The following is a 22,343-nucleotide window of genomic DNA, read 5'->3' on the forward strand; positions in this document are numbered from 1 at the left end:
GGAACTGAGCACTTAGCACCTTGCAGGAAAGCCTCACAACACCCAAATTTGAACCCTCAGTAAAATAAGACTTTTGCCCTTGCAGCATTGACAGCTTTTATGGATCAGTGAGTACTGGGTATTGAAGGCCTTTGGGTTCCTTTGGAGATGCTCACCTGCAGCTCCTGCAGAGTTCAAGAAGTGACCTTCTTGGCTCCATTGCTGCTCTTAACAAATTTGTAGGTTAATAATTCAAAGGACATATGGTCCACATCAATAGAAGAAATTAGGTGAATGAAGGAAGTAAGTGGATTATTCTCAACATTGCAAGGGAAGTCTCAGCAAAAAGTCTGGAAGAGGATTTGCTGCCCATGCCAACATATCACACAGGATGTTGGATATCAAGCATACGGAGGTAAAAGACCCCTTGGAAATTAAGACCCTTTGCTGCAGATTTTGGGTGATCCCGGCAGCCTGTTCCTCTTTAATCACTCCTGCCCTGATGCTCCCAGCAACCTTGCTCACTCCTGAACCACGCTGCTTCTGGGTCCCCATACCCAACTGTGTACCCCCATGATCCTGTTCCTTTGAAGGATGAAGGAATAAATGACCTGGAGTGGAAACTAGTTAATGCTGATCATAGGACCACATCAGGGGGTTGTCTTGAGGTAACTTGGTATGCTCAGATATTATGAATCTGCTACAGCCATCAAGCCAAATTCAGCTCCTAACCCAAACTGTAAGTGAGACAGTAAAAGTCTCTCTGCAACCTCAAGAGAAAGAGGGAGAAGGTAATACTGTACAGCCTCGTGGACATCTCAGCACCATTTCATGAGGGCTTCTGGTCCTTTGTTCCCCCTTTCTCCAATGCAGGATACAAGGCAGTATACAGCTCCTAAGACTAGGGACAGAAGTTACACATAAACTGATTTAAATGTTCAGAAACTGGTTTAACCCTATAATAGAACAGAAGTTCAGTACACATAAACCAGCTTCAAAATGACTGAAACTGGTTTAAGATAAAGCTGGCTGCATGTAGTTTTGGACTTAACTGATTTAGATCAAACCAGTTTATGAACGTCTGTCCCAGACCCCTTCCTAGTTCAAGTTAAATCACAGTCCCCCAGCATCCCAGCATACTTTGAACCCCTGGGCTGGGCTATGCTATCTGCTCTAGAGAGCAGAGCTGGCACTGCCTCTCTGCTCCCTACCTGGAGCGGTGAGGGCTGGCTGACAAGGACAGGGGGCAAGCCTGGCTAGGGATGCAGCCCAGTCTACCTGGAGAAGGGGGGACTGCTCCACCTGCCGAGCAAACCCTGGCTGGGGGGAGGGGGTTAAACAATCCTTCCCCCACTCAAACTTACTGCCCGCTGCAACTGTGGACTACAAATCCCAGAGGCACTGGGAAGCAGGAAGAGGAAGTGATGAGGAACCCTGTAGAGTCCTGATGCTGTAATTGTGGACTACAAATCCCAGAGACCTCAGGGACAACAGGAACAGGAAGCAAACACACAGCCAGAGAACCTGATCTAGCACCCCTGAGCTAGCTTGAGCCAGTGCAGGCATGTGGCTACATTTCCTGTATCAAAGTTCAATGTCTTTTCACTTCTGTTTCAATTTAAACTGTGCGGCTTAGACTAACCCACAAAGACTGAATCAATTCAGCCTCAGACTTTTTGATTCTTTGTACCTAGCTTAAAGGAAGAAATTACTGCAAAGAACTGATTGTCCTGGTCTTGTCTCTTGTTACCAAATATAGCTCAACACCCACACAGCTCGAGTTAAACAATGTCACAGATACTGAACTATATAATGCTAAGGGCACCCAGATGATAAGGAGGCAAGGCTTTGTCACATGCACTTGAGTGCACACATACAAACATATGTACATACAAAAACACGAGCTTGCAGTAAAACCAGAACTCAAAAACGTTATTTGTTTTATACCGGTGAACTCATTAAAGGTTAAATGGCCTACAACAGGCAGAACAAAAAACACTCATGTCTAATACTTTTTTGTGTCACTATGTAAACTCTGTATGAGAGAATTACATGGGAAGGACTGTAGAATAGGTACTTCACAGCAAGTCATATTTGCTAATCAAACTTTTCTCCCCTGACAGCCACACATGAAGTTAAAAGTTATAACCTGCTATCTTTAATGTGAATATGCTGTTTTGGCTGAGAACAATGAATCCTGATAGTCTGCAAGTAAAGTACATTATACTTGCAAAATCCTTTCCTGTACAATGTGATTTCCTATTTAAGGTAGAACAGCACAGTAACATGGGCAGAATTCTTTGTTCAACCAGCAGGACAAACATAATCAGGTTAAAAATTAGCAAATGTAAGATAGGCATAAAAGCTGGCACCCTACCCTTCAATACAATCCAGCTCCATTTTAGTCTGTCAGTCCCTGATTAAGAGCGCTTTTTTATTACTCTAATTTATTATACATTGCTCTGTGTTTGAAAGGTGCTATATAAATGCCACTGTTGTTAAGAAATGTGAGCTAAAGGATATGGTGATGAATCTGGATTCAAGAATCCAAATTTAAGAGCCTGCAGCCAAGGTCACCCTATACACACTGAATATCTGCTCTGGGAGCTTCTAAGTGGGAAACTTCAAATTCCAACTTGGACATTTTAGCAAAGTCTATTCACATCCCACAGCACCCAGAAAAGAAAATGTATCCTTTAACCAAGTGCTCACCAGTCTACTGATAATAAATTACTATTGGGAAAAAATGCCATTGGAATGGCTGATCTTGGCAGAGGTTCAGAGTTCAAATCTCACTTACTATTTCTTATGTCAGGGATGAAATTAGTGCAATAGTTCAAGAGTATGAAGAGAGGAATAGGGGATGCCACACAGACTGTTCATGCTGCAACCCATCCTGAGCTTCAGTCTCATAAGTCAATACTTACAGTATTTTCCCCCCTAACCCAAGAAACTGAACAGATAGGGAAACATGGCAGCCCCATTTCAAGTGGTTTAGTACTTCTGATGTACATTTCTTTGCAGAAGTAAGTTCTGTTATCTGCATAACAAAATGGGAGAAGTTGGGGAAAAAGTGGGAGGAGAGAAGACCTTGGTGCACTTACATTAGTAAAGCACCACATCCCTGATGTGGACGTAAAAGGAAGGAATACGAAAAAACCCTCCAACCAAGCTAGTAAATCAGTCTTCCCCTCAACAGAGATCCCAAGACTAAGGCCACATTCTGCAAACACTTTAGGATATACAAAACTTTATTCATTGAGTACTCCTGTAAGAATCAAGCTGTTTTCAGGTTCAGGGTTTAAGACCATATCCTGGCTCAATATGCAGCCCTCCTATGATCCAAGTCCTGGGATTTGGATCAGCTTGTACAGCAATAAAAATCTGGTCTCTTGTTAATTAAATATGGTTAGAAGCATTTGTTCATGTTTGGGGAAATACATAAAAACCTCAGGCAAGATTTACAGCTGGGGTAAATCTTCTAGCTGGTGTAACTGATTCATGTTACACTTGAGGAAAAAACCAAAGGACACCGCAGACAACGCTTAACCAGCTATTCACCAGTTGTTCAAGATGGAACACAGGTTCCAAATCAGGTATTTCATTCTTTTTTTTTTAGGCTGTAAGTTATTTGGGACAGGAGTTGCCTTTCAGTTCTGCCTTTGCACTAGGCCTAGGCCATTCAGGACTGGGCCCAAGACAAAGCCTGCTAGGTGCTACTGCAAGTCAAACAATAGATACATATGAGAAAGAAAAGTGAACAAACATGAATGTGTGTTGAGGAATAAAACCATCTTTCAAAATAAAATACTTCAAGGAGAGAACAGAAAGAAAATCCTCCCATTAATCTGCAGTAAGTCGCAGTGCACAACCGCCCTCAGAAGAATGTGAACGATAGGTGTGTGAAATACAAAGCAAACACTGTTCCTAACCTACCAACATTATGTCATGGACATGGTCACGAATGACCCATTCCTTATCGAGGGACAAACACCTAAGGTAAATATTAGACCGAATTCTTAAGATTCCACTCCGTTGCACACGGTCTGCAGCAATAGATCCATCTGTGTCACAGGCAAAGAGACTGTTCAATGCACCCATAGTGCAAAAGTGACCCTCCCAGTTAATACTAACAGGCAAACTTACAGGATGTCTCAGCAAAGGGGCCAAGGACTGAATGTGTCCTGTGTGACAGCTAATTTAGACACCTTGTGTACGTCAGTAGTAGGCTGATTTGTGCCTCATCTCTGAAAAACCCTGGCTTTTGTCTCTTTGCCTCATTGTTATTGCCTCTTATGCAGAAGAGGAAAGCTGTCTATGTGCTGCTCTTGTGATTCCTATAATCAAGGTTTTCACCCTCCAAGAGTCTTCATCAGCAGCAAATTCATCTAAAAATTAAGTGGCATAAAGAAATAGAAAAGCTAATGTCCACTCTGGCTGGCTGGAGTGTATACTTTCCTTACCAACTGCATATTTTTTAGTTATAAGTGTCATATGACATTTAAAATGCTTTTGACATTCTCATTTCCAAACTTGTCCTAGAGTTAGTTGCCTGAGAACTGCCTTCAAGGAAGAAAACTGTTAAAAGTGAAGGTGAAACGTGGCATGTTTGCAACATACCAGCTCAGGAAGAACTGTCCTCCTCTTCAGAGGACCAGTAAAAGATCTATGCACCACTTAAGACTGTGAAATAGAGCCTATATTGGACATAGGTGGAGTGCATGCCTTGTGTGCAGAGTGAGCTTCTCCCAGTTGTTCTAGGATCTCCTGCTTTTCCTGCACTTCCCTGAAGTCTTACATAGTTTGAAGAAAAACATAGACACTGATTAATCTGCAGATCCCTTCCACTCCATCCTTACACACGCAATATTGGCTTGGACCTCAGGGCTAGGGACAGACATTACACGTAAACCAGTTTAAGTGATCAGAAACTGGTTTAAACCTGTAGCACAAGTTCAATGCATGTAAGCCAGTTTCAAAATGGTTGAAACTGTTTTAAGATAAACCTGGTTGAATATAGTATCAGATTTACCTCATTTGGGTAAAACTGGTTTATGCAATGTCTGTCCCAGACCCCTTCCTGGTTTAAGTTAAACCACAGTCCCCCAGCATCCCAGATGCTTTGCAGTCCTGGGCTGGGCTGTCTGCTCCAGACAGCAGAGCTGGCCCTGCCCCTCTGCTCCCTAGCTGGGGCTGTGGCAGAGACTGCAGGCACAGCAGGGTCTGGCTGGCTTCCCCCTACCACATCCCTCCCTCACCACTCACTGCCCAAGCAGGGATCCCACCCCCTCCCTCCTTCTCATCTCCCAGGGTACAGACCCTAGCTGGCAAGTGGTATGCTAACTAACGCTGAGAGGTGTCCTTGTGGGTGTGTCTCCAATTTCACTGGGACAGGCCAAAGGCAGACAGAACAGTGCCTGCTTAGGGCTTTTCGGAGCTAATTAACAGGTCAGCTGGTAATGTCCCTCTGTTCCTTCCGTGGAAAAAACTGTTTAAAAAGAACTCCAACTAATGAGAGAGGCTTTTCTTTTCTTGATGGGGTGCTAAACACTGTGTTATCAGCTCCATGCTGCCCCCCACTTCCCTCCCCCGCATCAGGATTGCTGCAGACAATATGAAGAAGCAGAGAGAGGGAGATTGAAAAGCTCAGTATCATCAACAGATGCATGCACCCCACACCCTCACTTTGCCTCAGAGTGCTAGCTGGGGGCTGGCAACACTTCTGTCCCTTGAGCAGTAAGCGGGGAAAAGCCTGGGACTGTGCAGGCAGGGTCAGGGTTTAAACCCCTCCCTATTCAGAGCATCCTGCCAGGGCCTGGCCATGCCCTCCCTGCCCCTCAGCTCATCACTGCTGAAGAGAAGAGAGGGCTGCTCTAGCTCTCTCCAGCTTCTAGCCTGAGCCATTGCAGGCATGTGTCTGCACTTCCTCACTCCAGAGGGAATGTCTGTACACTTGCAAACCGGTTCAGCCTAGGCAGGTTAGATTAATCTCTAAAGATTGAGTCAATTCAGACTCAGACTTTTTGAATGTCTGTCCCTAGCCCAGCGGACTGTTGCTAGAGCAATGATGCCAGGTGTTGGCCCTTTGTGCATCTTCTCCATAGCTACCTTGCATCTGACAAGTCCAGTGCAGGAGAAGGAGGATGTTTGTATAAATTGTTTTGTGGCTAAAAGAAGATGCCTTTTGGATTTGATCTCTGGCCAGGGATTTAATGAGATCAGAACTGGCTGTGCACGACAGCACAGAGAGAAGCCTGCTTAGCACACAGTTGAGTCTGACCTTTTAATCAGAGCAGCCACCCACAAGACACTTGTCCATTGTCCCTGAATTTATCAGCATTCCTTATTTGGCCTCAAAAATTTCTCCAGGTTTCCATTATCCTGATTCTCCTATGTACTGAGCAGTGAACATTTCTTTAAATTCCTTACCTTGAAAGGACTTCAGCAGGAGAAGCTTCTCATCCAAAAACCCCCCCACAACAAGAGCCCAACAGTCTCAAAAAACCAAAAAAAGTACTATTGCTCCTTACTAAACACTCCCATCTTCTTCAGATCTTTTCTACTCCATGCCTTCTAGCCTCACTATCTCCTTCCCCAAGCTCATCTTACTGTTTCTGATCCAGCTCATTTGACTCTTTAAATTACTGTTATTTACACGTGTTGCTTTTAAAGGCAACTAGAACAGATTAATGACAATACTTGAGAACATTTTTAAAGAATAAGATCCCAACATTTCTGACTGGAAAAGAAAAAATGTACAAACATTTTTTAGATTTAGCCAAGTTTGGTGTGAACCAAAATATTGTTATCAAGTACCAGAGAAGGGATGCAGATGAAAACCCCAGCTGCAGAAAAAAAATTCTTTCACCATGAAGGGACCGACTCTCACAGATTTCATGTAAAGATTTTCTTTATCTTCCTTACACACTACTGATATAAAATAGTCAATAATAAAAGGATAATTCAAGTTATTAGTCCTGACTCTGCTTGTAAGTGAACTATAACTCAGCTTAAGTGAACGCTGTAAAAAACAGTGTAAAACAGGATAATCAGATTTTCCATTTTAAAAATGTGGTTTTAAAAGCTATATGCATCTGAATGTTGCCCCTCTCTCTCTCCCCATACTGGTATTCTACCCTGAAATCCATACAACTATAAGAACACTATAATGACAGTCTGACATGCTGCATCTTTAAAAGCCCTTGATTATGGAGATGTTATCTGACTACACTATAACTTGCAACAGCGTATTTGGTTTTAGCTAACCTGAAGGCACAATGGTCTGCCTGGACTGAAGAGGTATTGTGTTTGAGATCAAATAGGAGTAGTCCAGAACCTTTTGTTTTCATCCCCAATTTTAGGAGATGTCTGCAGGCAAACGCCAGTCTGTTATCTCATGTTACCCTGACTGAAGACAGAATTTGGTCTCTTGAACACAATTATCAATGATATCTTTTAAAATCTTTTGTTCACTCACCTTATTGACACAGCCATTTTAAAAGAAATCCAACAAGTTCATGGCTGTATTGATTACACCAGGGCTATACTGCAAAACCATCTGGGCTGTCGGACACCACACTGGAAGGCAGTAACACAGAAGTGGCTCTGCTCAAGATTTTTGAAGTTTGTCTCAGTCCTCAAGCATACAAGTAAAAGAAAACACAGGTAGATACCCACATAGGGGTAGTGCTACAGGTCCATGCTGTGCTTCATGTGCAGTAAGCAGGGATACTAAAAAGAAACATGGAAATCCAAAGGCTATGAAAATGCCCCTACCAGACCTGCCTGAAACCCAGAGGGGATTACTGAGAGAAGAGGCCATGGCTATTCCCAAAACTAAAATAAACTTAGTCAAACTGAAAAGAAGCATGAGTATTTGAGCCAGTCTCACAACTCCCTACATGGCTTTCTAGTAAGTCATTTCATAGTTATTTTCAAAATACAGGTCTTCATTTTATTCACTCAGCAGTGGACAGAAAAGGCACATGCACCAATTTCTCTTAGGGTTCTGTTCTCTGTCAGTTTGCCTGTTAGGCTGTTCTTGCAAAACACATCTCAGTAACAGGGTTAAGTTGGCAAGTCTCTACTCTGTCGAGGCAAGGAACTTCTTTCCTTCTGCTCGGCTGAACACAAACCATGATAAAAGGAAGACGAGAAGAACTGTGTGTGTGCTTGGCTCTCCTATGCCACAAGCATGATTCCCATATACATTAGGGCTAGGGACAGAAATGACACACAAACTGGTATAAATGATCAGAAACCAGTTCAAATCTGTAACGCAACAGAAGTTCAGTGCACATAAACCACTTTCAAAATGGTCAGAACAGGTTTAAAATAAACTTGGATGGATGTACTATCAGGCTTAACTGATTTAGGTTAAATCAGGTTAATTGAACTTCTGTCCCAGAACCCGTCCAGATTCAAGTTAACTCACAGTCCCCAAGCATCCCAGGATGCCTAGAATATTTTCTAATACAACAAGATTCAATGCATTAAATGTAACAAGCAGGATCTTGGAGCAGAAACAGTTCTAGACTTTTACTAGAGTTTGGGAAGATGTAAAAAAACCCTCTCAAGTCTGTGGGCAAGAGCTGGCAAGCAGAGAAATGAGATCAGGTGATTTTACAGAACAGTAATTTTCTAGCAGCTGTGTATATTTTATTTAGCTAGAATAGAAAACTGCTTGGAGAAACTTAACAACTGGCTCTGTCATTACAGTCCAAGAGGCACAGCAAAGAGGAGGCTGCAGGTTTCAGCTTCTCCATATTATAATTATACTTGCCACAGACAAACTATCATCACAACAGAAACGTATTTCTCCCCTCTAAATTGGGACTGATACAAACAAACATATTCCCCAGGCCAGATTATGCCTCGTGTCCAATTCCTTTAACAAGAGTGCTTTCCAATCAAAGTCCTATGTCTTTGTTCTTATTGCAGAGCCCAGCTGCATGAAATCCATTATTACTATGAAACTACTAAAGCCATGGCATTAAGTTTTGTATTATGGGGGTTGGCCCTTGCCTATTAAAGTTAATAAGGACATTTCCATGGACCTCAATGGGCTTTCAACTGGGTATTCTGAACTTCATTAACTGTGACTTCAATGCCTGAGTAGTCACATTGTCCTCACTGCAGTCCCAAAGTCCTGTCCCATCAAACAACCCACTTCATGAGAAACACTTGATGGTGTCTTGTTTAGTTTGTTCCAAACCCCTTGGACCAGATTCTGTTCCATCTATTAGGCCCTTAAGTGGACTCAGATGCCCAAATATGATCCTATTCCATCCTGCTCAAGTCCCTGAAAAACAGTAAATGCAAACAGGTAGGTGAGCCCTCCTCTCCCTCTTCCTCACGGGTTTTCTGTGATGTAGTTGCAAGGCTATGATGATGGCGTGCTACAGAAGTGGACACACTAACATTCCACACTTGAGCCAGGTGGAACAGGGTCCCATTTAGGTGCCTAATAGCTGGAACAGGCTCTGGCCCCTAGTATCCAGAATCTGGAGAGAATGTCCCCAAAATGCTGCGTTCAGCTTCTCCTGAGATTACTGTGCTTCTGATAGTTAGCAGACTTTGAAATGCTGTCAGACAAAGAAGTGGGGGGGATGAATACATAAAACAGAATAAAGGTTGACAGCAAAGTTACCCTTAACGAAGTAGGGATTATAGTGACAGAATGAAGAGACAAATGAGAGGTGAATACAGTTTAGGGAACTGGATATAACAGCTCTACCTGCTTGAGGGAGTATCCTGTCTGCATCTCCTTGAAGATTTATTTTGCCATGTACTGCTGGTAATAACACGTAATACTTTGTCTTTCTACAGAACCTCTCTCTCTCTGAAGCTGTCCAAGCATTCTATAAAGACAATGAATTAAACCCTGCAATCCCATAAGTACTAATATTCCAGTTTTCCAGATGTGGAAACTGAGACAAAGGGAGGCTAAGTGATTTTCCTAAGATCACAGAGTCTGTACTGGGAAGAGACTCTAACTCTCCATCCTTCCAAGTCTGTACCCAGACTGCAAGATAATCTTTGTCTTATTACTTCAGTCCTGGGGACTATAATTACTTCAATCCTGGGGAAGCCCCTGGCACACCAGCATGGTTTAATTAGGGGCAGGTCCTGTCAGACCAACCCGATTGCCTTCTATGATCAGGTCATAAAATCACTGGATGCACGTGTTGCAGTGGATGTAGTCTTTCTGGACTTCAGGAAGGCCTTTGACACTGTCTTCCACCCCATTCTCATTAAAAAGTGAGGTGACTGCAGCACTGATTCCTGCACAGTCAGATGGATTGCAAATTGGCTGAGGGGTCGCACTCAGAGAGTGGTGGTATGTCACGGGGCAGGGCCCAGGAGTGGCCGTGATCTCTCCTGCGCCCCTACCGTGTCAAGTTGCCCTTCTAGCACCCTCATCTCACCCACCACATCTTTGCTGTTTATATAATGTTAATGGGAGGCTGACTTTCCTGGGCTTCTCGGACCCGGTGCTCTTGCCCTCTACGGATATCTCTTGGCGCACCCACCCTAGGGCGTCGCGTGGCTCCTTCCGCCCCCAATACCACGCCCAAGCCTCGCTGGTGTTCCGGACGTTCTCGTGTCTCTATGTACGTGCCCTCCCTGGGGCCTCTCCAGGGCCTCTCTGATATGCACACCCTCTCCGGGGCTTTACCCGCGCGCCCTGCCCTCTCCGGGCTTTTACCCGCATGCCCTGCCCTTCTGGGATCTTTAGACTTGCCCTCGCCCCTTTCAGGGGCTTCCCAATCGACTCGCCCTCATCTGGGGCTTCTCCTGTACCCTCGTCCTCACCGGATGCTCTAATCTTATGCTTGCCCTTTACAGGGCCTCTCCGGTATACGTGCCCTCTCCGGGGCCTCTCTGATATGCACGCCCTCTCCGGGCCTTTACCCGCGTGCCCTGCCCTTCCAGGATCTTTAGACTTGCCCTCGCCCCTTTCAGGGGCTTCCCAATTGACTCGCCCTCGTCTGGGGCTTCTCCTGTACCCTCGTCCTCACTGGACGCTCTAATCTTATGCTTGCCCTTTACGGGGCCTCTCCAGGGCCTCTCTGATATGCGTGCCCCCACTGGGCTTCTATTCGTGCGCCCGCCCTTCTCCGGGGCTTCTAACCTAGTCTGCCCTACCTGGGCTCCCTATTCCCATATTCATGGCCGCTCTATGGCCTGCCTCTCACTTCTCGCGCTCCCCTGCCCTCACTGGGGCCTATGCCTCGCGCTTCTTGCGCTCGCCACGCCTTTTCACGCTCTTGCCCGCTCTGGGCCTCCCTCGCGCCTTCCCGCTCTTGGGGCTCAGGTGGCCCGTAGCCACGCCTGGCCCCCTGACCCTTCTTCTGGGCCGTATACCCCACTGGGCTTTACTCCCGATAGCGCCCCACTGGGCTGGGGTCGGGACACCCCCTAATTCCTCCCGAGGTCGCCCCCCTCTGGGCTGGTTGGGACACCCCAAAATGCCGTGCCTCATCCACAGTGCCAGCTCTGGCACCAATCGCTGTGCCCTCCCTGGGCACACCCTGACACGCAGCACCCTCTGCGCCACCAGGAACCCCCCCGTTCTGCTGGGGTGCTCCCCTGAGGCCTCCTCCTTCCCCTACAGCCTCACCCGGTCCTCTGGTGCTACACAATCACCATCAAAACCAAACTCAAAACCATGCCAACTGGCGGTAACCCAAAATCAGCCTACCGGCTATAACGTTCCATGCCACCCTGGCTCTCCGTCGAGCCTCCCTGTCAGAGGCCTCTCCATCTCATCAGCACGTGGGCGCTCAAGCACTCAGGCAGCTCTGCCTTGCTCTGCTCTGCCTCTCAGCCCGTTGGAGGGGAACTGCCCCTGGCCTCGGCCTGGCTGTTTATAAAGGCCAGGCCCTGCCCCCTTTCGGTCAGCTGACCCAATCAGTTGCCTAAGCAACCTTCAGCTGTGCTGCCCTGCTGATTGGCAGCCAAGCCCTATTACCAATGCCAGTAGCAGGCACCCTAGTGCCCTGCTACACATCTTCCCCTCCCGGGGTTGAGCCTCCTTAGGAGCGGGGCACGGAAGTGCCCTGCGACACGGTAGATGGGTCATTTTCGACTTGGAGGGAAGTAGGCAGTAGGGTCCCCCAGGGCTCGGTCCTTGGGCCCACACTGTTCAATTTCTTTATTAGCGACTTGGACGATGGGGTGAAGAGCAGCTTGTTTAAATTCACAGACAACACCAAGATTTGGGGTGAGGTGGACATGCTGGAAGGGAAGGACAGGTTACAGCAGGACCTGGAGTGGTTACAAGGGTGGGCAAATTAAAATAGGATGGGATTTAATACTGACAAGTGCAGGGTACAGCACTTGGGCAGCAGGAACCAGCAGCATACCTATAGGCTGGGGAACTCCCTTCTCGAATGCACGGTGCCGGAAAGAGATCTTGGAGTCATTACTGACTCCAAGATGGACGTGGGCCAACAATGCGAGAACACGGTCAGTAGGGCTAACTGTACCTTGTCCTGCATCCTCAGATGCATCTCGAGCAGGTCCGAGGAGGTGATTCTCCCCCTCTATGCAGCACTAGTCAGGCTGCAGCTGGAGTACTGCGTCCAGTTCTGGGCGCTGCACTTCAGGAGGAATGTGGACAGCATGGAGAGGGTCCAGAGGAGGCCACTCGCATGATCTGGGGACAGCAGGGCAGACCCTATGAGGAGAGGCTATGGGACCTGAACCTGTTCAGCCTTCACAAGAGAAGGCTGAGGGGGGACCTGGTGGCCATCTATAAACTTACTAGAGGGGGCCAGTGGGGTTTGGGAGGGACCTTGTTCCCCCCAGCACCTCCCAGAGTAACAAGAAATAACGGCTATAAGTTGCTAGTCCAGACATTAGAAGGCGCTACTGACAGTCAGGGCGGCTAGGATCTGGAACCAACTTCCAAGGGAAGTGGTGCTGGCTCCTACCCTGGGGGTCTTTAAGAGAAGTCTCGATGTTTACCTGGCTGGGGTCATTTGAGCCCAGTTTTCTCTGCTGCCCATGGCAGGGGGTCAGACTAGAAGATTTACAAGGTCCCTTCCAACCCTACATCTATTAATCTATTAATCTATGAATCTATAATTTGATATTCACCTATAAATGACTTTTCTAAAGACAAATGGAAATGTATGAAATGCAAGTATCATGTACCACTTACATTGCACTTTATATACATATTAAGGACAATGAAAAAACATCAATTCATCTATTTGTTACCTAGTAAAAAACAATAATCTAATCACAATCTCACTGCTTCTGACATGAGGAATAGAAGCTACCCTTTTCCAACATCTATCTTCAGTATTTTAATCCACATGTACTTCATTATCATTGCTCTTGGAATTAACATAATGTCTGATGGCCACCAAACATTCAGGATAAAACAACTAAGCATAAACATGGAAGGCCATAATATAATATACTGGAACCAGAGTGCAGTATTTGTCAAAGGAATGGATTTTCCCATCTCCCTCAGATCTGTAAACTGCATAATCATTTATGCTTAATCTCTTGCTACATACTGTTATCACCGGCTTCTGCTGAAACAAGCTATTCCACTTGGTTACATCTACTATGAAAATATTTCCTAGCTATAACAATAGCAGGCTGTAAATAATTATGTCAAGAACTGAATACCTATTTACTTTTTGCAATGACAAACAGACAGCACCAAGTACATTCTGGGAGGAAATGGGTTTGGGAAATACAGGTTTATTTCATACAGGGAATAAGCGTTGCTTGGTTTTTCACTCAAATCTTGCAAAAAGGGAGCTAAAGGCAGGTTAGCTATCCTATTTTCCAGAACCTCTAGGTAGACATACATAATGAAAATCTTACATTCACATAGTGTGCAAATCAACTCATGAAAGGACCCCCCCCACACACACCCCCATCCTCTACCTCCCTGCTCCTGAGGCAGGAATCTGTAGGGGGGGGCCACAAAACCATCTTTTTGCCTGCCAGAGGAGTTGCTTATGGTAGGGGTATCCCTCATCCCAGCCTTAGAATTGCAGATAAAAGGTGCTACAGGAGGCATAGGCAACCCCTGGCATATGTGCCAGGCATGCAAAGGCACTTTGCTTGGCACTCACACATCAGGGGTGGGGCTGGGGCTGGGGCTGCACTGCCACAAGAATCAAGCACTTCACAGCTCCACTGCTGTCTGGCCTTGGCACACCAACATCTTACAAGGTTACCTCTTATATCGAGGTATACCTCTTATATCGAGGTTGCAGATGCTTTTGATGCTCTGCCCAAAATGTTGCCGACTCCTGTGCTAAAGGGCCCCAATATTGGGCTCTGAGCCTCCAGCCACATCAAACAATGCGTGTTTGTTTAATCAACAGTGTAACCAGCCCCTGAGTTCCCTTGGGCGTGGATCTCTTTTTAACCTGTTTCATGGAAAGTTTCATCCCAAATACACATAGCAATTATTCCTAACTTGTCTTTTATTCCTATTTTACCCATGAGTATAGAGAGGTAGTTAGTCATGTTAGGCTGAGGTTAGGTGGGAGGCAGGGCAAGATGGTACCTTATAGACTAACTTGTTCAGAGACATAAGCATTCATAGGTTGTCAGATGCTGTGATGAAAGTCTGTAAGGTAGACTGTAGCTCTGAATGAGCTAGTCTGTGAAGTGCCACCCTGCCGTGCCTTCTCCCTACCTTTACCCATAACACTACGTTCTAGTTCTTTTTGTGTACTTATACCAGGTTAACTGTTTCCTATGTAGGAATGTGCCTCTTGTTGCCAAACCTACTTATCTTCTACATTTATCATGTATTTGACTTCTCTTTACCCTGCAAACAAATGGATACTCCCAGATTTAGGACTATCCACACAGACAGGCAATGCCACCAGTGATTAAAGACTACGATCAGAGCTCCTGCATTTGCATGAGGTAGACTCTCTGCCTTATATTGGCAAAGAAGAGATAGAAAGCCCCATCAGATAAGCTTTCTCTACCTTATTTACAAGACTGTTCCCTAGGTTCTAGTATTCCAGGAAAAGGAATATTTCAGTTTTATGAAGTTTCTTTTTTTTTTTTGTGCTAAATTTCCTTTGGACCTTGGGAACTTAGTTCAATCATCTGCAATTTTCAGATTTCCAGTGAAAAGGACTGTGCTTTATCACCAACAGCCTCTTTCCCAAGTGTGTGAAGCCTCCTTCTAATCATATGCCCCTAATGTTAGCCTCGCTCTTGAACACTAGACTAAACAGTTCAAAATGTGGTTTTGATAGTTTCCAAGTGTTTCCTGCTTCTTGATCCGCTTTCCTGCTGGCAGGACCAGTAAAGCTGTCTTTGGTGGCAAATGGATTCAAGCAGCAGATGTACAGGGGGTCATGAGAGAACTGCATTTCTCCTCACTGGGTAGTGGGGTCAATAGAAAAACATAGTGCCTTCATTCCCCCTTTTTATTCTGCCTGCACCCCATTCCATGGCACTGTCCATGTAATTACCCATTGCTTTGTCTTCCAGGGCAGCACCAGTATTTATAATCTCACATAGATCAAGAAGGAATCATTTAGATCCTGTATCAGTTGAACAATCGCTTTTGCCAGATTCACATCAAATAGGGCACAGGTGCAAAGAAGCTGAACCTCCATTTTCTGTCCTTCAGTGTCTGCACAAAGAAGATAGGAAAAGATATCACTGAGATCAGTCCATTCAAGAGAGAAAGAATAGATAAATGGAGCCATCCACAATATCTACACATACTAGGTCTGTATTAGATTAAGCTCCTTTTGGTGAATGAGCTGAATCAACCTTCCCAGGATCTGAACCTGATTCCAAGAAGCTAGTTATAATTTTATGCCTTTCAATTATCTTCTTAAAAACACAAAGCTAATATTTCAACTGCAGCCTCTAGAAATGGTCTAAAAAGAGTCTGAATAACAAACCCTGGCAACAGGATCCAAAACATCTTTTAGGTTCCAGGAGGTGATTACCTAAGCTGATTGCCTAGGAGGTACATGGAGAGGGTGGGGGGCATTTTAATTAGAGCGGTGGAGATCCACTGTAATTCAAATGCTACAGCATCACATGTACTAAGCCCCTGCCCATTTAAAAATGGCCATGGGATGCTTTAACTAAAGCTCATTTGACAAGTTTTAGTTAAAGCACCCCAGCAGCCATTTTTAAACCTGCAGGAGCTTAACACGTGTGATGCTGCAGCAATATTAGAGTGTTCTAATTAGAATGCATCAGAGCACAAATATAGACACCCGTGTGACTGGGATGTCTCCAGCAAGCAGGACAGTACTATGCAGATCAAAGAGAATAAAGCCCATCCAGATGCTGAAACCGTTCTCCTCTGCAATTTATCTGCCTCGGAGGTGAAAATTGCCCTTTGGTTTATTGCCTTCCGTCTTGCACAGTGTTAACATGGCGCTGGGAAAGGCAAGGAAAGCAAAGAACAGCCATGGACATTTCATTATCTTGCTAATCAATTATTAACTATGGTTTCATTTCTGACCACCCATTTGATCAATGATCTTAACTCTTACGCTATTTGCACTTTGCTGTGCAGACTGAACCACTACAAAGCTGAGGCCCCATCCTAAGATAACAACAAAGCACACAACTAAAACGGATACTGGTTAGGATCTAGTACATACATCTCCTATCACATTTCCCACAAAAAAGTAGTCAGCCCATGCAGAGGGCCCACAAATATAGCTGATGAACAGGAGTGTGAAGCTCTGCTGCACTTTCCTACAACAGGACTAGGTAGAAACCCTTGCAACAGAGGCTTTAGTTTTCTGGTTGCAGGACTTCATTCCCAGGGAGGATTCAAAGGCAACCAAGTAAAGCACCACCAGTTGGGGGCTGATTATTATACACAACAGGAAGTATTTGGATGTGTCTCCTTAAAAGAGGTGTGAGCAAAATAGGGGAGAGAAAAAGGGATTGTATTAACCATATGCCACAACAGGCAGGTCCAGGAACAATGGTAGCTGCCCTGTAGGGCTTACAAGGTTGTTTTTTTATTTACTGTTTGTAAAACTATATGGGTTGACTACAGCTAGAGTCTTTTCCTAAAGTGATGTCAATTGGGAACCCAGAACTCCTGGAATAAATCTGTTATTTCTCACTATCATTGAGTTTGTTCACTCAAAAAAAGACAGGCAACAATATTTTTATTCCAGAACCAAATAAGCCATAGAAGCTCTTAGTCTATCTTAGAGAGTCTGAATCTTAGACTCATTTTTAGCTGGGCCATCCAATACCCTAAATATCCAACTCTCTGTCACGGTTTCCAAGTCTGAACTGCCAAATGGTTTATTACAGGAAGGCAACAAGGCTCAGATTGTGAAATGAACTGATCCCAAAGGAAAACTGGGAATGCTTTTTAAACCTCCTAGAGAAACAAATCTGCTCATTTGCAGCTATATTTACATTTTTTGTATGGTACTCAACCCAAAAATAAAGTGTTCCTTAGAGTAATCTAGTCTGTGTTTTTAACATTCCCCAAGCAGGTAAAGGTGAAGTCATCTCACTAGAAGTTCAGAGTACTGTTTACAGTTTAATAAGAAGAAGAAGCAGGCAGAGGACGTGGGTCATGTGGGCTAGGGACAGAAGTTGCACATAAATCGGTTTAAGTCACTAAAAACTGGTTTAAATCAGTAACAGAACAGAAATTCAGTGCACATAAACCAGTTTCAAAATGGCTAAAACTGGTTTAAGATAAACATGGTTGAATGTAGTTTCAGACTTAACTGATTTGAGTCAAACCAGTTTATGAAACTTCTGTCCCAGACCCCTTCCTGGTTTAAATTAAATCAGAGTCCACTGGCATCCCAGCATGTCTTGCAGGCTGGGATGAGCTGTCCGCTTCAGCAGAGAAGGGTTTAAGGGAAGGGAAGAGAAGAGGTGTGGACTGCCCCCCCCACCCGCAAACCCCAGCTGGGGGGTTAAACTGTGGATTACAAATCCCAGAGGCGCCTGGAAGCAGGAAGAGGAAGTGATGAGCAACCCTGCAGAGTTCTGCTGCTGTAATTCTGGACTGCAAATCCCTGAGACCTTGGGAGCAGTAGGAAGAGGAAGTGAACACAGCCCATGCTGAATATATGCTAGAGAGGCATGTTCTATTGCCCCCCAGCTTCTGGCCTGAGCCACTGCAGGCATGTGGCTGCATTTTCTGAATTAAAAGTGAATGTGTGTTGAGTTGTTTCTCAGTTTAATCTCCGCTGCTTAAATTAACCTGTAAAGACTGAATCAATTCAGCCTTGGGCTTTTTGACTGTCTGTACTTAGCCTTGGATGTGCAAATCATGCTGACCTCTGAAAATGCCTGGATGTTGAGTGGAAGGAGGACGTAGGAGCCTCCTAATTATAATTCTAGGCTTATTCATTCCCGCAATGTTTGAGGTGTTTCTGCAAGCAACTGCATTTTTTTTATACAGACATAAGCAATGGCACAATCTACTATGACCACATTCAACTTTCATCCAAATGGCCACTATTTATTTAGCTGTCCAGTAATTTAAGAGCAAATTGATAAAGATCATATTGCATCACTGAATAATCAACTCAGAAGCAGGGCATTATTTTAAAGACTGTTTTCTCAAACAGTTGTAGAATATTTGATCTCTCCAGAAGGAAGGAAGTAAAGAAGTTTTGAATTAGAGCATCTTAAGGAACATCAGATTTACTTGTTTCCCTATAATGAAAAGAGGATACTGTACTTCTTAATGTGTGCTTGAGAAAAAAATTACCTTAATCGAAAAACCTCACATATTATATCTCCCAATAGATTAATAGAAAACCCACACATTCAGAAACACCCGTTAGCACTATTGTTTGGAAGAAGGAGAAGGGGATTGCCTAGAAAATACCATACCCCTCCTTGGCACTGATAGCTTTCAAGTACATGTGACAGAGAAGGATAATTTGTCAAAACCTCAGAGACACAAAAAACATGTCCCACATTACCTCCATGCCATGCCCAGAAATAGTCATGAAGCACATGTTTCAATCACTTGCATATCAGATTCTGTCACTTCAAGACTAATAAAAGAGTATTTTATACCATGACAAATGCTAGAAACAGCAAAGAGCTAAGATTTTATGGAATTGCCATTCTATAATGTTAAAATCTGTCTTCTTCTGGTTTCTCAGTCAGGGGAAAAAGGATGGTTCCTAAATAACTCTAAAATCCTCTCCTTTGTGTCTCTGGACAAGGTTTTTAAATGATACCTAGACTTCTAAAATTCTACAGATTTCAAAACCTCCCCGTTTCCTACACATAACAAGAATAACAGAACTTCCTTACTTCACAGATGTGAAGACTTTAGAAACTACAGTTAAGGAGGCTCCATATCAGTACTCAAATTGAATAAAATATCTAACTTTTCTGCCTTTGGAGTCTCAGCATCAAATCACAACTTATTTTTGCAGGTAGAACCCATGGGAAGGATAGTGGTTCAAAGTGAATTCATGGCGGGATGGAAGTAGTTCTGCTGGTACAGGACTGTGTAATATGTACGCTGGCACCAGTGGAATGAATGGAAGCTTTGCTTTAAGTACAGGGACAGCCCTGGCCAACAACAACATTACACTAATATGCAGATGAAAAAAATACAGCAAATAATTGTTTCGTAAAGAAAAACTTAGTAAACTATTGTGCATTTCCCTAACAGTTTTCAACCAAGAATGGCAGTACTTTGCAAGTATTACCTGCAAAACAAGTTGGTAAGAGCTGCATAGTAGCACTTCATCTACCCCAGAAATTCAGCCCTCTCTGGGACAGAATGCTATAGTAATCTAGGGCATGAAGAAAAGAATGACTTCCTAGGACAGACAGGTTCGCTGTTGGTCAGCTCCTACAAAAATGTGCCAGCATCTTGTGTCAGGGTAGTTACCAGCTTTATCAACCATGCTCAGTGTTGGTAACTCCAAGCATACAAAACTCATGGCCCAGGCCCCCAAAAATCATAAGACATGCTTGAAAAGAAAAAAAAAAAAAGATTTTGTAATCACAATACATATTAGGTTCTTTTTATTGGCCTTCTAATCCTTTAGTGTGCATTTGCATCATGTTTCCAAGCTTTTTCCACCATATTAATGAATGCTACAGAAACTTACCTCTTGTTTCCAATTAAAGGTGCAATCTTGAGTAGCCCTTACATAGTTCCAGCTGGTACTTTAGGAAAACACTAAATTTTACACATTTTGTGATAAAAAAATGCAACTGGAAACAACGCATGCAAGGCCGGATTAACCCTTTAGCGGGCCCTAAGCAAACAAAACTCATAGGCCCCCAGTTGAAGATGGATTTTTTATATTCCTATTTTTCACTCAATAATTATAATATGTAAAATACGTACAACTGGGCCCCTTCTTCCCTTACAGCCCTAGGCATGTGCCTAGTTTGCCTAGGCATTAATCTGGTCCTGAATGCATGCTTAATTTGTGAACTCTAATAGAATCACAGCACAAGGCGGGACGGCAGTAGGAAAATACCAATTACTAGTCCAGACCACACCCTGCCTTTCCAGTCTACAGCATAGATCTGTTTGAACTACACTCCACTGTTATGCATGCTGTGCTCACACTGCATACATGGAACTCCTAGTAACACTCACCGTCATTTGTAGAAACATACAGAACATGTGACAGTGATATACCTAGAGTCCATTAGCACTTTATATAATAATACTACTTTACTTTCTCTATAGAGGTTACCTCTGCTTAGTTCTACATCGGGTAGCCAACCTGCGTCTCCGCCACTTGCAGCTCTTCAGAAGTTAATATCTGTCTCTTTGACTCCTGGAAGCTGGAACCGTGGCCTATTTGGAAGCTGGTCACCGTGTGCTTGTGCAAAGGTTCAAGGAGACGTATATTAACTTCTGAAGAGCCACATGTGGAGCCGCAGGTTGGCCACCCCCCATCTAGATAGATCAGATAAGCATTGTCACAGCAACTCCCCAGAATGCTGGGAGTTGTCTTCTTCTTCAGCTCTAAATGCAACCAACTGGATGGTTTCCATTAAAGCCAGCATTATGAAGCAACTTTTAAATTCAGGATACAGTGAAAAGCACATCTGCCTTGTCTGTTATGTCAGTTATTCAATGAAAAGGTAAAGAACTTAACAAGAAGATACTGGCAAAATAAATGGAAAAAATAATCCAGTAAACACTCTCTTTAAGATCCTTCCTTTTCCCATTGCACTTATAATTTTATGAATGCCTAGCAGTGCAGCCTTTTTTAATGTATGCTCAAGAAAGTGGAAATCAAAAAAAGTGAAATACAACAGACACAAAACACCAAATGTTTCTCATGAAAGCCTTCAATCTGTCAGGGTAGATGTTACCCTAAAATGCCATTTTCATTAGTTGGCATCACTGGGTTGCATATGGCTATTTAAAATACTGGTTTAAAGAACGGGGTCAGCGATGAAATAAATACAAAGTAAAAATAAAAATTATTTCCTTGTTTTTTCAAGACCATCCAAATAGTAACAGCCTGGCAGGAGCAGAACCCTACTGCCAGGAAACAATTGCTTGTGACAGATGTCACTTATAGAGTTCACGACCTAGTTAGTAGGGCAGAGGATTGAAACACTGATAACACAGACACACTTACTTTTCTTACTACTTCATCACAGTTTTAGGGCAGGAATATGGCAAATTCATTCAACATTTTCTATTAATTAGTGTTATTAAAGGATCTTGTAGATAAAAGGCAATGTTAAGTCTCAGTTGTTATACCAAGATTTGCAAAAACATCATGAGCCAAAGGTCCTTATTCACGCCGTCTTTATTCATGCTTTCCCCAGACAAAACTCCAATGGCGAAGCTGGGCGAGTGAGTGTTTCAGAATTTGTCCCCAATAAGATATATTCAAACACATACAAAATTCTACTCCACCACGTTAACTAAAGTGAAAGCAGAGAGACTGATACTGGACTAGTGCATACCTGCCTCAGTTGAGATTGGGGCCCATTTGCTACCCTCTGCACAAACACAGAGACGCTCCCTACCCCTGAGTGGCTTAAGGTCTAAAGAGACAAAGCAAAGAGCAAAAACAAGAAAAGGTCAGAGCAAATCAAAGCTGGAAATAAAAACATGTTTTGACTTCCAGTAGACAATGCTGCTTTCCTTTACTAACCCCGTGCATAGATGGCTCATCTTAGATCAGAATTATCCATGCACATGTGTGTCACTGAGTGTACAAGCTTGGAGTTTGAGATGTATAGAAAAACTAATCTGTCACCTGTTCTGTCCCAGAAGGTCACCTAAAGCCCCAGGACGAAGACCAGTGTCAAAAATCCCTCTCCTCTGGCTTTGTGGTTCTCTACAAGAATAGAACTTGCTCGTAAGAGAGAGATTTCCTACAGTTCAGTCAGATTCT

At 43.9% G+C, this 22,343-nt stretch overlaps 1 protein-coding gene across 4 annotated transcripts in view; it reads right to left on the minus strand.

Annotated features, from left to right (window-relative positions):
• SHROOM1 (shroom family member 1) overlaps positions 1 to 22,343 on the minus strand; it is a 77,910-nt gene that overhangs the window by 36,999 nt on the left and 18,568 nt on the right. The window contains exon 2 of one of the 4 annotated variants that reach the window (XM_090065061.1): positions 15,450 to 15,613. The exons of the other annotated variants lie outside the window; for them this stretch is intronic. The gene's annotated coding sequence lies outside the window, so the exon portion shown is untranslated. The remainder of the gene's footprint in view (positions 1 to 15,449; positions 15,614 to 22,343) is intronic. 4 annotated transcript variants of the gene reach the window in all.

The sequence above is a fragment of the Crocodylus siamensis genome, chromosome 10 (assembly GCF_052110815.1).
Source record: "Crocodylus siamensis isolate JL-2025a chromosome 10, ASM5211081v1, whole genome shotgun sequence".
NCBI classification, from domain to species: Eukaryota; Metazoa; Chordata; order Crocodylia; family Crocodylidae; genus Crocodylus; species Crocodylus siamensis.